General features: G+C 52.7%; 1 protein-coding gene across 4 annotated transcripts in view; it reads left to right on the top strand.

Annotated features, from left to right (window-relative positions):
- The first annotated feature begins 1834 nt into the window (after positions 1-1834).
- Positions 1835-12852, top strand: part of St3gal4 (ST3 beta-galactoside alpha-2,3-sialyltransferase 4) — a 43150-nt gene continuing 32132 nt past the window's right edge. For 2 of the 4 annotated variants that reach the window (XM_077797787.1, XM_077797788.1), the window contains exons 1-2: positions 1845-1908; positions 9807-9894. The gene's annotated coding sequence lies outside the window, so the exon portion shown is untranslated. Of the gene's footprint in view, positions 1909-9806; positions 9895-12852 lie in introns of all 4 variants that reach the window. The other 2 variants (XM_026404553.2, XM_026404554.2) reach the window with 2 other exon arrangements.

Genomic DNA, 12852 nt, shown 5'->3' on the forward strand with positions numbered 1-12852 from the left:
GAGTAAAGTTGATATGGTTCTGAGCAAGAAAAGAAAACTGTTTAGATCTAATTCATCAAAGACTTTGCCAACTTTGAAGGGCAGGCTGATTCTTGGACCAGTACTGCCAGAGACACCTCATCACTTAGGGTATTTGTCTTTTCTGTCTGGGCCAGTTTTCTTTCTGTAAAACAGGGCTCTTCCCTCTTCCTCTTGACTTGCCCAAGGAGAGATTTAGTCATTGTGTTCTCTCTACCCAGTCAAGTTCCAGATCTGAACATGATATGCAATAAATATGTGCTGAATGACTGACAAATATAAAGGCACACTCAAATAAAACTGAATTAGGCATTGGTGAACTGCCAAACAAATTCTGCTCATGCAAAGTGTGATTTAAGATGGAACAGTCACCTGTGGAAGAACTTAGAAGTGAACTTGCTTCACTTTATTCTTGCAGAACAGAACTTACATTAGAGAGATGAGCCCTCCCGCTTAGCTGAAGGGCACTTTGAGCTGCCACTTCTCTAAATGCCTTGTACTAACTGTCAGTTACATTTTTTCACTTAGTCACATCCTGTCCTGCCTTTTTTTTTTTTGTACTGGGGATTGAACCCAGGAACACTTTATCACTGAGCTACATCCCAGCCCTTTTTATTTCTTATCTTGAGACAGGGTCTCTGCTTAGGGCCTCTCTAAGTTGCTGAGGCTGGCCTGGAAATTGTGATCTTCCTTTTTCAGCCTCTTGAGTCGCTAGGATTAGAGACTGTCCCATAGTGCCAGGCTATCCTGCCTTATTCTTTAAAAGAGCCCAATGCAAGTCTTTTCTCTGTAGCTGGATGGTAAGCTTCGGAGGACAGGGGCTGAGTCTGAGTTATCTTTAGGGCAAAAGAGAAGCCATTCTGGTATTTTGTTTTTCTTCTGTTAGAATCACTCGTGCCATCAAACCCAAGGGCTTCACACCAGGGGCTCAATAAATGCTATGCTGTTTGGTGAAAGAACCATTAGAAGGATGGTCCTGCGCTGTGATTTCTGCACTGTTCTTCAGCCTGGAGGGTTCCCAGATTTACTCCAGAGATGCCAGGGCTCTAGGAACCAAGGTCAGGGGTTTATTGGGATTTCCCCCTGAAGACAGGATGCCTGGAGCTTTAAGTAAGACTGGAAGCTTTGTTAGGTCAAGATATGGTGTGCAAGTGAAGGGTGCAGAAGGAGCAGTTTGGGGATGGCAGGTCCAGACTGGGGTAAGGTAGAGCCCACAAAGTGGTCCACAATACCTGTCTGCCTTCAGTGCACGGCGCTTTAGAGGCAGGGCTCCCGGAACAAGGTCCTTCCTCCTCTGTGTCTCAGTTTCTCCAGTGAGGGAAGGACACAGTTCACCCCAAGAGAGGGCAGAGAACCCTTTCTTCGATCTCATTGTTCTGGGGAGGGTGTGAGGAGGCTGAGCTGGGCATACCCATTATAGGCGCCACTCACAGTCAGCGCCTGCCCTGGCTCTGCCCTCACCCCATCCGGTCTGCTCTTCCACCCCACCGCGCCTACCGCACCTCGGGCCCTTGCCTGCCTCTCTCCGGGCCTCGAAGCCTTCCAGCTAACCCAAGCCGCCGCGGGCATCCGCCTCGCCCGCGCGCGGCATCGCCCCCGCCCTTCCTCCTCCTCCACCCCACCCTTTTCCTCCTCCCCTCAGCTCCGGAGTCGACTCTCCGGCAGTGTGCGCAAGCGTGTCCGGCCCCTTCCCCGCCCCGCGCCCGGCCCGGGCCCGGGCCCCCGCCTCCCCTGCAGGCAGACTTGCCTGCTCCCAGGCCGGCCCCGCGCCCGGGACAGGGACCGGGCGGAGCGGAGCCGCTGCGCCAGCGCTGCGCCGCCAGTCGCTGCGACTAGCGGATCGGTGCTGTGTGCGGAACTGCCCTGCCCCGCCCCGCTCCACCCGCCAGGGTGAGTACGCGGCGGCCGACAGCCGGGGGCCCACGGCCGAGGGCTGGGAGAGGCGAGGGGGCCCGGGTCGCCTGGCCCCAGCCCAGCGCCGTGGCTAAGGGAGGTGGTCGGGCCCGGCACGTGCGCACAGCGTGGCTCGGGGTTGGGGTGGGGCAGCCACAGCCCTGGGGAGCTGCTTCCCGGGGTTCCTTTCCCTGGACCACATTTTCGCGGGAAGCCCGATTCTAGATTCTCCTGGCTTCCTCGGAGTGAGCAAACAGGACAGCCCTCCTCTCTGGAAAGTTTCTACCTCCTACCCCTGTGCCTGGTGAAGAGGCATCCCTCACCTCCAGCATTCTTAGAGCGATGATTTCTCCCACAACTGTCCCCATCAAGTCTGGTACATATGGTCTGGCTTTGCTGGAGGTGACAAGCTTGGCGGGGTCTATCTGTGTGCAGGAGTTGCAAGGTCGCTGAGCAGAACCCAAAGGTAGGGTTGCCAGCTGGAGACTGGCGGTTCCCAGAGCACCAGGGCCACGTTGTGGGCGGTCTATGGCGGACCTAGACCACTATGCTTCCAAGTTGCCTGAGTGGTGGACAGTGGAGTGGAATGGCTTTGAGGGAGGGTGAGCTAGAGCTCCAGGGCAGGAGATGAGGCAGAGATCCTGCGCTCAGCTATCTGCTTTAGGTGCCTCCCTGGGACCCCTGCTGGCAGAGACCCGTGGCCAGCCCAGAGTTGCCAATATGTCTGCCAGCACTGCCCCTCCATTCCCAGTCCTGGAGGAGGCTCCTCAGGGCTGTGTTTGGCCGGATCTTCTGTAGCTTCCTCTGTTCCTCAGTCTGGGTTCCCAGGGCCCGGCTTAGGGGGCTGCTGCTAGAAGGCTGGGGGTGTAAGCCGAGTTCGGTGCCCAACTATGCCCTGAGTTCAAGCTTCCCCCACCCGCAAGGAAGCCTGTGCTTTCCACCACTGGTGGGAAGCATGGAATGGAAGCCACGTTCAGGTGGACTTACTTCCTGTAGAACCTTGGAAAAGGACCTGATATAGGCTGGGTTGTCACAAAAGGCACAAACCCATGACACTGTGCAGGATCAGTCCTACAGACCCCACCCTCCCACTTGCCTTCTCCAAGCCCTGGTCCTGGCATCTGTCCACAGGTTTTAAATGAGTTGATCTGTATTAAGTACTTTGAAAAGTGCTTGCAGGGAGGAAGAACTATGTAAGTGTTTGCTACTAGAACTATTTCTCCTATACTGACTCTCCAAAACTGCCATGTAATTCAATGAGGTACCTGGGAGGTGCCAATTGCTTGGGGCCTGGAAATTGACTATCAAGCAATTTTTTTTATATTGGGTGCTGGTCTGGGGATACCCTCTGCCTAAGCTGAGGTGGCCCTGCTTCCTCTACCTATTTCCTGCTCTGCTTCTGCCCCCATTCTCAGGGTGCTCCTTATGCTGTATCTTGATTGGTCTGGGTGGGAGATCATAGGCTATGTCAGTGGGCTCTGGGCTCCACCAAGAAGTTGAGGGAGAACACAGACTTGGGGCCAGCTCCCCAGACTTCAAGGTGATAGTGTAGGTTAGAAGGGTGATGTGAATGTAATAAACTAGAAATGTAAATTAGGAGCCATAAGTGTAGCTCAGTGGTTAGAGCACTTGCCTAACACAAAAGTAGGAGTCACCTGCTTGGACCTTGTACTGAGAGGGCATCTTTGGCTTGGGAATAGGTTGCTTCTCAAACACAGGAGGGCACCCCTTCCCCAAGAATGAAGGACCAAGGAAGTCCATGGAGCCTTCTGGACTACTTTCCCCCTTCTCTCCATCCCTCCCTTCCCTGAAGCAGTGACTTATTCCCCACTCCTCAGAAACTGTCTTGGCCCCTCCAGTCTCCCAGCCATTTTACACTCTTAGGATTTAGTTTTCTGGGTAGAACCAAGAATCTACTCCTTTCTGAAACTGCAAGAAGTCCTGGAAAGGGCCTCCCCTTCACAGGGAGGATCAGAGAGGCCAGCTCCCTTTCTGTGCACTATCTTGAACTGTGGCCTCCCTGCAGTAACCTTGTCTGGGCCTGTTATCTGTCTTTGCCCTGGAGACTGCCTCTGGTCTCTGGGTCTTATCTCAGAGTGACTGCTCCATGGTTATTTAGTGGAGCTGAAAACTCCTGTCAGAGGGTCTCAAGGTTTGCACCATCCATTGTAAGGAAGGGATCACTGTACCTCAGACTAATATGAAACAGTTGTAAGATACCTATGGAGTTCGGTCCTTGGGCTTACAGGGAGGGAAGAGGAGGGAACACAGGGAAAGGGTAGAAGGTAAAGCAAGGTTGTGTGGGAAGCCTGGGCTTCCACTAGGGTCAGAAAGCCAAGTCAGGGCTCTCTGTCCCTGGAGGTGGACCTTGGACATAGGAAGGCAGAACAGGTGGTAAAGAGTGGGAACTCCTGAGTTCTCAGCACCTGCTCCCGTCCCCTAACTGTTCATTTCACCTGGTATATGTTAGACAGTTCTCTGCAACAAGCCGATGCTGGTGTAGCTGCTGCTTCTTGTTCCCTGGCCCTCAGGATTTTCCTTCCTTCTCAAGACCTAGGGTCTTGACCAGAAGCTTTTGGTTTCCAGGAGGAAATGACTAGCGTAGGGGACTTTGGGTGATTGTAGTCATTAGCATATTTCTCTCCTTTTTCACCCCTTCTCAGGGGTGTTCAGTGCTTCTGTATAAATACTGAGCACCCCTGGATGTGCTTCTAGCCACCCCTGGCCTCAGAATCTCCCCAAACCTTATCATATTCCAGGATTTTCTTTCCTGTTTGGGGAAAGTCAACTAGAAAAGTCCAGGGAGCATTTCAGGGAGCGCCATTTCCTGTTGTGTGTATATGTGTGTGTGTGCTCGCGCATGCACACACACATGAGCAGACTCAGGCTCACATGATGCAATGCAGGTGGAGGAGGTGGTCCAGTGCAGCCTCAAGTGGGAGCAGCAGCAAGTGATACTGTGGTCCCAGCCAGGTGCTAAATTCCACCAAAAGGTGTTGCTTTTCAGGATGAGGGGAGTGGGTATCTAGAGGTTTGGCTCTTCTTTTAAGTCTTGGAGACATAGCCAGGGCCAGACCACAGCCCCATCTCTACCCACCCCACCCCCAAATGCTGCCATACAGAAGGATGATGTGATTGTCTACACTCTGAAGCCCTGGGTTCTGCTTTTGGCCCAGTATGAAGGAGGGTGCGGCTATTCAGACTGTGGTGATGTGTAGGTTGGCTAGGCCCTCAGTTTTCAATGTGGGCCTTGAGTGTGAGGAAGGCTGGGCTGCAGAAGCCCAGGAGCAGTCGGAGTGGTAGGATAACCTCTTCTTCCACTTGCAGCTTTGTTCAGTCCCTTGCTAGGAGTGAGGGACTCCAGAATCTTGCTTTCCTGTTTGAGGAAAATCAGCTAGAAGAGTCCGGGGAGCATTTCAGGGAGTGTGGTTGTGTTTCTGCATTGGGCCCAAACCCCCTTTCAGGGTGCAGGTTCCTGTTGCTGCAGCAGTACTACTGTGCCCACCATCTACTCTGTGTCTTCCTCCCATTGAAGCAAAATAAAAGTCATAATGAAAAGGGACTTAGCAAATAACAAAAGGAGTCATTATTTATCAACCAAGCACTTATTAAAGACCTGTTCTGATCAATAAAAAAAAATGTGCTAGGCACTTATTCACATCACTTAATGTAAACCTTACCACCTCACCCCAAACCCCCAAATCCTATTTTTTTTCCAGCGCTGGGGATTGAACACACATGCTGGGCAAGCATCCTACCACTGAGCTGTACCCCCAATCCCCAAACCCCCTATTCTTGAGCCCCTTTATAAGTGAAGAAACAGAGGCTGGGAAAGATTAAACTACTTGGCCAAGATCAGAGCTCATAAGCAGCTGAGCTGGGACTCCCTTTCAGGCCTGCTTCCAAACCCTGAACTTTTCAGTCCAGTTCTCAACTGTGCCCCTGAACTGGTTTTCCTTACCTGTTGGGCTTGCAATTTAAAAAAGAAGAAGAAGAAGGAAGAGGCTCTGGACTCAGGTATAAAGGGATTTGCCCAATGCCACAGTGTTTTAGTGACAAAGGTGGGACACAAACCCAGGCTTCTGCGTGCTGCCCTGAGTCTAAGTCATTGCCCTGCCCATCCAAGCCCAGTCCCCTGAATTCCTGAGTCGGGCTTGTCTGCCCTCTCAGTTGGGTAGACCCGGGTTCTCCTTCCTCCTTCCATCTCGCCTCCCGGCTTTCCTCCTTCCCTGCCGGCCCCTGCCGGCCCCTCCCAGCCCCCACCACGCCCGCTTTCCCGCCGGTAATTGCTTCCATCTGGCCCGCCTGCCCGCTCCTATTCCTTTGGAAATGCGTTTCCTCGGCCGCCCACATGGCTGCAAGGCCTCATCCGGCAACCACAGCGACGCGTGGGGAAGGGGAGGGGCCCTACTGGGGTCGGGGCATGGGGAATCAAACCATCCAAGGTGGCTTCTTCCAGTGTTCCTGCCAGGTAGGAGCACTTTTTGCTGCATAGACCTCCCTGACCTGGGCTGGCTCAAGGTCAGAGAGGTTCCCTAAACACCCCATTCTCCAGCCATTGAAACCTCCTCTTGTACTTTGCAGACAGGCTCAAAAGCCATAGGCCTCCTTGTTCTTTTGAGATTGCTCACCTTCAATGAAGGGGTGCCTGGCGGAGAGAAATAGAGACGAGTAGGGACACACCCTGGACTCCCACTGATGGGAATCTCTGGGAAGTAAGACAAACAGAGGAGCATTGGTGCAGAGCCCAAGGAATCCTGGGAGCTCTGGACATGTGAGAATGGAGCTACTGGTTTCATTGACCCTAAACAATCGACACAGAACAGAGATACAACCTCACATTGCCTGGATACAAAATGCACGCATCCTAATAGTGCATTAATATTCGGTTGACTCACTTGCCTAAGAATCTGAAGAGGCTGGGGAGGGAGAGGTCGCAGGGTTGTCAGGATGGCCACCTATGCGTTTCAGAGGCATGCTTCTGCCTGTGGAAGGGGCAATTTCCCTGTTAATAGAGGTCTTTGAGCATAGACCTGTGACTTTGACAGGGACAGAATAGAGGAGATGCAGGCATTGGCTGGAGTGTGTTTGTAGTGTAGAATGGGTTTGAACACTTTGAAGGTATTTTATTTTAGGATTTTGATCTAAGCTCCACGGGGCTCTGTGGCACTGTAATCCCAACAACCAGGCTAAGGTAGCAGGATTGGAAGATTGGGGCCAGCCTCAGCAACTTAGTGAGATCCTGCCTCAAAAATGAAAAATAAAAAGGGCTGGGGACATAGCTCAGTGGTAAAGCACCCCTGGGTTCAATCTCTAGTACAAAACCAAATGTGGCTTACTTAATGTAAACTCTAGAAATTTGTCTGTCTTATTTACTGCTATGTTCTTAGTGCCTGCAATGATGACTAGCAATAATAAGTGCTCAATAAATGAGTGTTTGATGGATGAGTGAAAAACATAGCTCAGGTTTTCTACCATTGTCTTTATGTACTCCCATCCCTGCTTCCTCTTCTTCTGAGAGCAAAGGAAAAAGAGTTTCCCTCTTTGCCAGGTGAGCTGTTTGTCAGAGATTGGCCTGACCCCAGTGTGTGCTATCACCTTGGGGGCCCTGCTCAGACACCAGAAATGCAGGCAGGAGCCTTGGTGTGCTGGGTCGCAGGCTGTCCCCTGAGGAGGGCATGCTCCATTCTTCCCACCTCAGGTCTGGCTGCTCACATTTCTGCACCTGTCACCGCTCTTCAGTAACCTTCAGGTCCCTACACAGACCAGACCTGTGTCACTTCCTGTCCTTATGTCAGTCTTCTCCTTATTTGGGGCCCTCTTAAGAAAGGGATCTTGGTGGTGCAGCTTCCCTTGGAGTAAGGGAGTCACCCTCTTTTGCTTCAATCCGACCAGCTCCACTTTCATTCCTTCTACATGCTGAGTTTCCATTTAAAATTTCTTTTGAAACTGGGACAGAGGGTTTCTTGGCTTAAAAGATTTTTTTTTTTTTAACCACCCCTCCCCTCCGCTCCCCGGCTCCAGTGTGTTCTTATATTCTCTGTAGAAGCCTCATGTATTTTTACTTCCTTGTCTTTACTTACACCAGCACCCCCACACCCCCACAGCTTAGGCATCTTTGACAATGACCTTTCTAAATGGCCAGTGTCCTTCAGCATCAACTCAAGCCCCTGTTCTGTAAAGCTTCCCTGAAGCCCCCCTGCATTCTCCTCTCCTGTGACATGGAGGTGATCTTGGGCCTGATGCGTCCAGAGTACATCTCAGTGCCACACAGGCTAAACCAAGGTCCTGGGGTTGGGCTTCCGGGTGTGATGTGGGGCCAGGAGCTTTGTATTTTGAGAGGCAGGTTATAGACTCTAAGCTCTTCCCTCCTTGCTTAACTTTGAGCAGAGCTCCCTGCCTGCCTTTGTTACCTTTGTTTACTTCTCTAACAAATTAGCACTTCTTAAGAGATACCATCAGTGCTTGGAACCTAGTACTGTATAAATGCTGGCTGGTGTTTCTGTTATTCCAGAGTGGGACGCTGAGATTAAAGAGTGCCTACTTATTTTCCCCAGGGGAAAAGGGGCAGGTGGCCTGGTAGGAGTTGCTTCTGTCCCCTCTCTGTTCAGCTGTGTCACCTCAGGCAGGTCTTGGACTTGATTGGTTTTCAATCAGCATGTCTGCTCACTGGGGTACAGATAATGGTGTCTGATCCACTGCTTAGGATGGTGATACACAAATGGGATGACATTTTTCTACCTGAGAGAGCCCTCAGAGGTGAGCTTATAGTCACTGGACGATTGGGCAGGACCCGTTACTTGTCTCATTTACTGTTGTATTCCCAGCACCTGGTACCACATTAGCACTCAGTAGCTCCTCCATAAGTATTTCTTTTTGCAAATGACAGAGTGAAAGCTCAGAAAAGACACTTAATTGTTCAGGGTCACAGCATCTCTCTCCCCAGGCAGGGAGGAGGCAGGACATTGCCCAGTTGGGCTGAGCCCCAGGAGTGCTACTGGGCTCTCTCCCTGTCCTCCCACTCATGCTTTTTCATTCAGCTTGTCTGTTCTCCAGACCCTGAAGGTCTGAGGTTGTTGAGGCTAAACCCCCCCCTGGGATATAGTGGACCCTTTGGACAGGATGGGCTAAGATATCTGGTCTGGAAATGCCCTTTCCACTGGCCTAGCCTGGCTGTGTCCAACTGGAAGAGTTAGATCCAAGGGGCTGGGAGCAGAGGGTATGTTGATGGAGTGAGGGGTGGGGACAGCATGGGCCCTTCTTTCCAGACTTAGTGCCCCTTTTTCCTTCTTGTCCCCACTTTGTTCCTTTTCTCCTTTTCCTCTGTCCTTTTCTGCCTTCCTTCCTTTCCCCTTCAAGATAGACAGCACCTGCTCACTTTCTTCTTTTTCTTTTTTCAGTACTGGGAATTGAACCCAGGGCCATGTGCATGCCAAGCAAGCGCTTCAGACTAAGACACATCCCCAGCATTCCTCTCCTTCTCCTCTGTTCCTCTGTCTTCCTTTCCACCTCTTCTCTCTCCTTCCCTTTGTCCCTCTGCTCCTGCATCCCTAGGCCTCAGCATTTGGGTTGTCCTCATGGGATGTGGTTGGGTTCACTGAAGTGGAGGGTACTCAGGAGAGACTTCACTGAGAGTCCAAAGAGAGCTCCAGGTATTCGCAGCTTTGGAATTTTAGGGCAAAAATGGCTCTTTCAACATGTGGGTGGGGGAAGGACAGTGCCTGCTAAGACTATGCAATTCTGTGATCTTCATTGCTGCTTCCTCGACCCTATCCATATCCTTGGACATCTTGGGCACATGGGCAGGATCTTGTCCTTCTGCAGCAGGTCTCCACCAAAGGGTTGTCAGATGGAGCTTCCCAGGCCTCTGACTTCCTCCACCTTCCTCTCTCTAGAGCTCCAGCTCTTTATCCAAGAGCTACCTGCTAGGATGGAGGGAGCTGGCCAGAGCAGAGAGGAGGTTTCTGCTCAGACCCCTGCCAGGTGAGCGCACCTGTTGTGCTTGGTCTGATGCATGTGCTTGTGTGTACATGTGTGCCTTGTAAGTGTGTGGATATGTACATGCGTTATATGTGGGAGAGAGCATATGGGCTTGCATCGGTATATGGGCAGAACATGGGGTGCACTTTCACTGGTCCTTACCCCCTCCCCTGGGGCCTGGCACTGAGTTGCCTGCCTCTGGCCCAGAGCTTGCATCTCTGTGGTCTTTGTGACTCTGGCTTTGCACTGTGGCTTTGTTCTGCCTTAGGGGCCAGCTGGTCCCCTGCTGTGGTCCCACACAGTGGTGACTGATCCCTGGCCACCCATTCAGCTGTCTGGGGGCCCTGGGGCCAGTGTTTGTACCCTGTCTCCCCAAATGGAGGCGTGTAGGGGCTTCCTGCCCGGAGTCTCAACCCTGCCAAGGCGGAGGGAATGGGGAACAGCTGCGTTGGCTGATTCCGGCTCCTTATGGATTTGGTTTGACAACAAAGCTCCTCTGTGTCTTCTCAGGCCCCTTACATAACTGGGGGTGGGGCAGGGGAGGCAGCAGGAGGAGGTGGAGATGGAGACCCGGAGACACCAGGGTGGGATGGCTGGAAGGGGACAAGGACTAGGAAGAGAGGGGAGAGGGTGAGAGACCATTGAAGAAGGGGAAATGGGAGGAGGGGGAGAAATATGTTTTGGCCTCGTAGTTTACTTCCTGCCCCCTGAAGTAGGACTCTAGGTGTCCAGACCTTTGCCTGTTGATGCTGGGGCCCCGCCAACCCTGCACTAGCTAAGGAGGGGCCTGTGGGACCTGTCTGGGTGTGAGGTCAGGTAGGATTATTAGAGGCTAGCCCTGGGCTCCACCTTTTAACTGAACAGATTCCATGAAGCAGGGAATCGTTTTCCTTCCTTGCCCTTGGGCTTTTGTTCCCTTTTCCCCAGCCTGCCCTGCTTCCAGAACCACCCTCCCACTGCTCACACGTACCTCTTCGCAGAGTTCAGGAGGAAGACCAATGCAGCCCTTCCCTGTGCCCTGCCAGGTCCAAGGTCCTTCCCCACCTCACTCAGCCAGCCTCCTACCCAGGGGCCCAGCTTGGGGCCTGGCCCACCATCAGAAACCCTGTAGTCCTGCTGTCTGCATCTCCTGCCCCCAGTGTTCTGCTGTCCTTTTCTCACCATCATTATCCCTGCGGCTGTCCGAATAGACAGGAAAGAAAATGTTCTCTTTCTGGAACAGCTGGACTAACAGCTCCTGGAGGCTAGGTGAGCTTGCCAGGTTTGGGTATGTTCTGGAGTGGGGGTAGGTACTGTGTCTGGAGCCTGATCCCTTCACCCTCTCCTAGGCAGGAGGACACAGAGAGGCCAGGTTGGTGGGACTCTGGCCTCTCCTGCCCTCAGAGGGAGCCAGGGCCCTGGTGGGGACTCATCTCCTGGGTTGTCTCAAGAGTCCGTGGCTTCTCTGTCCTCAGTTTCTCTGAGTCTTTTTCTGGTAACAGAAGTCCCTGGAATGAGCCTCTGGGTTTGCATTGGTGGGGGTTGGTGGTGCTTGCCCCCATGCTGCAGAGAATGGATAGGCCACGTTCTTCCAACCTGAGCACAAAGATGGTTCCTACAAGGGCCAGGAGGAGGAGCTACTGGCCAAGGTGCCAGATTACCCTGGGCATGGGTTTTGGGCCTAATAGTGGGTTCTGGTGCTCTGCTTGGCCCTTGGCACTATGTGTGGTTGACTTGGGGGTCTCTGCCTATAGGCTATCCTGTAGGACCAGGAGCCTGCCTCTCTGTGGAGTCCTACTGAATAGGCCAATTCCAGAATCCCCAGTCCTCAGTCTCTGTCTAGCCTGAGTCTTGCCCTCCCTTTACCTCTTCCAGGTCTGATTGCTGGGATGATTCTGAAATCGCTACAGCCTAAGGGCTAGAGCTGAGAAGGTCTGAGCTGGTGGGAGGGCCAATTGGGGAGGGCCCAGAGTTTTCTGGATTTGGGAACTCTGAGGGCTGATAGGACAGCTCCTCTCACAGGAATTAGGCACAGATGCAGAGACTGGGATAGGCCTGAAGGATGGTAAGTGTGTGCTGTGGGTGCTGGGGCAGGGACAGCCTTCCATAGGTAGCAGCCTCTGCGGTATGTGTGCCCATGGCTATAGGCTGCCCCAGAACCCTCTCAGCCTTGCTGGGGATACACCCACAGGGCCTAGCAGTGTGGCTGCAGTGCCTGTCCAGGGCCTCTGCTGTGTATCTTTTTTTTTTTTTTAGTTGTAGATGGACAAAATAGCTTTATTTTATTTGTTTATTTTTATGTGGTGCTGAGGATCGAACCCAGTGCCTCAGATGTGCTAGGCGAGTGCTCTGCCGCTGAGCCACAACCCCAGCCCTCTGCTGTACATGTTTCTCTCCCTTGCTTTCCTGCAGGCCCTCCCACTGCAGCCCATCTCCTTAGTACCTGAGCAAGAGCCAGACTTACTTCCTATGAATTGGGTTTATCAGGACATAGGACAGTGAGCCCAGGGCTTCTCTTTACCCAACTTTCAGAGTCCCCAGAGGGCTGGTGTAGCCACTCCCTGCTCTTCCTGAAGCTCCAGGCTCCCTGGCCGATGGCTCCAGGGACCTGCAACCTGACAAACAAACAGTAGGCGCCAGAGCAGAAGGTGAAGGAACCAGCGCATAGAATACCGCCAAGGAATGGAGGAAGTGAATGCTCTGGCCGAGGCCCAACAGGCCCCAGAAATTGTATGTCGTGGGTCAGGATGTGTAGGGGGAGGGGAAAAATGGGGGGAGAGGGCTGTGTTCCTGTGTGCACTGAGAAGTGTGTACAGGCTATCACAGCCCAGGGCCTGAGTGTGAGTATGTGTTACTGGGACAGGAAAGGTTGGCTTGAGAAGAGTTACCTGGGCCTTCTGGCCATGAGATATGATGGGGCTGTGAGTGCTTAGATTCACTTCCACATTCCCCCAGGGGGCTTGGGAGCCCCAGGTGAGAGGT

Source organism: Urocitellus parryii, chromosome 4, assembly GCF_045843805.1.
Source record: "Urocitellus parryii isolate mUroPar1 chromosome 4, mUroPar1.hap1, whole genome shotgun sequence".
NCBI lineage: Eukaryota > Metazoa > Chordata > Mammalia > Rodentia > Sciuridae > Urocitellus > Urocitellus parryii.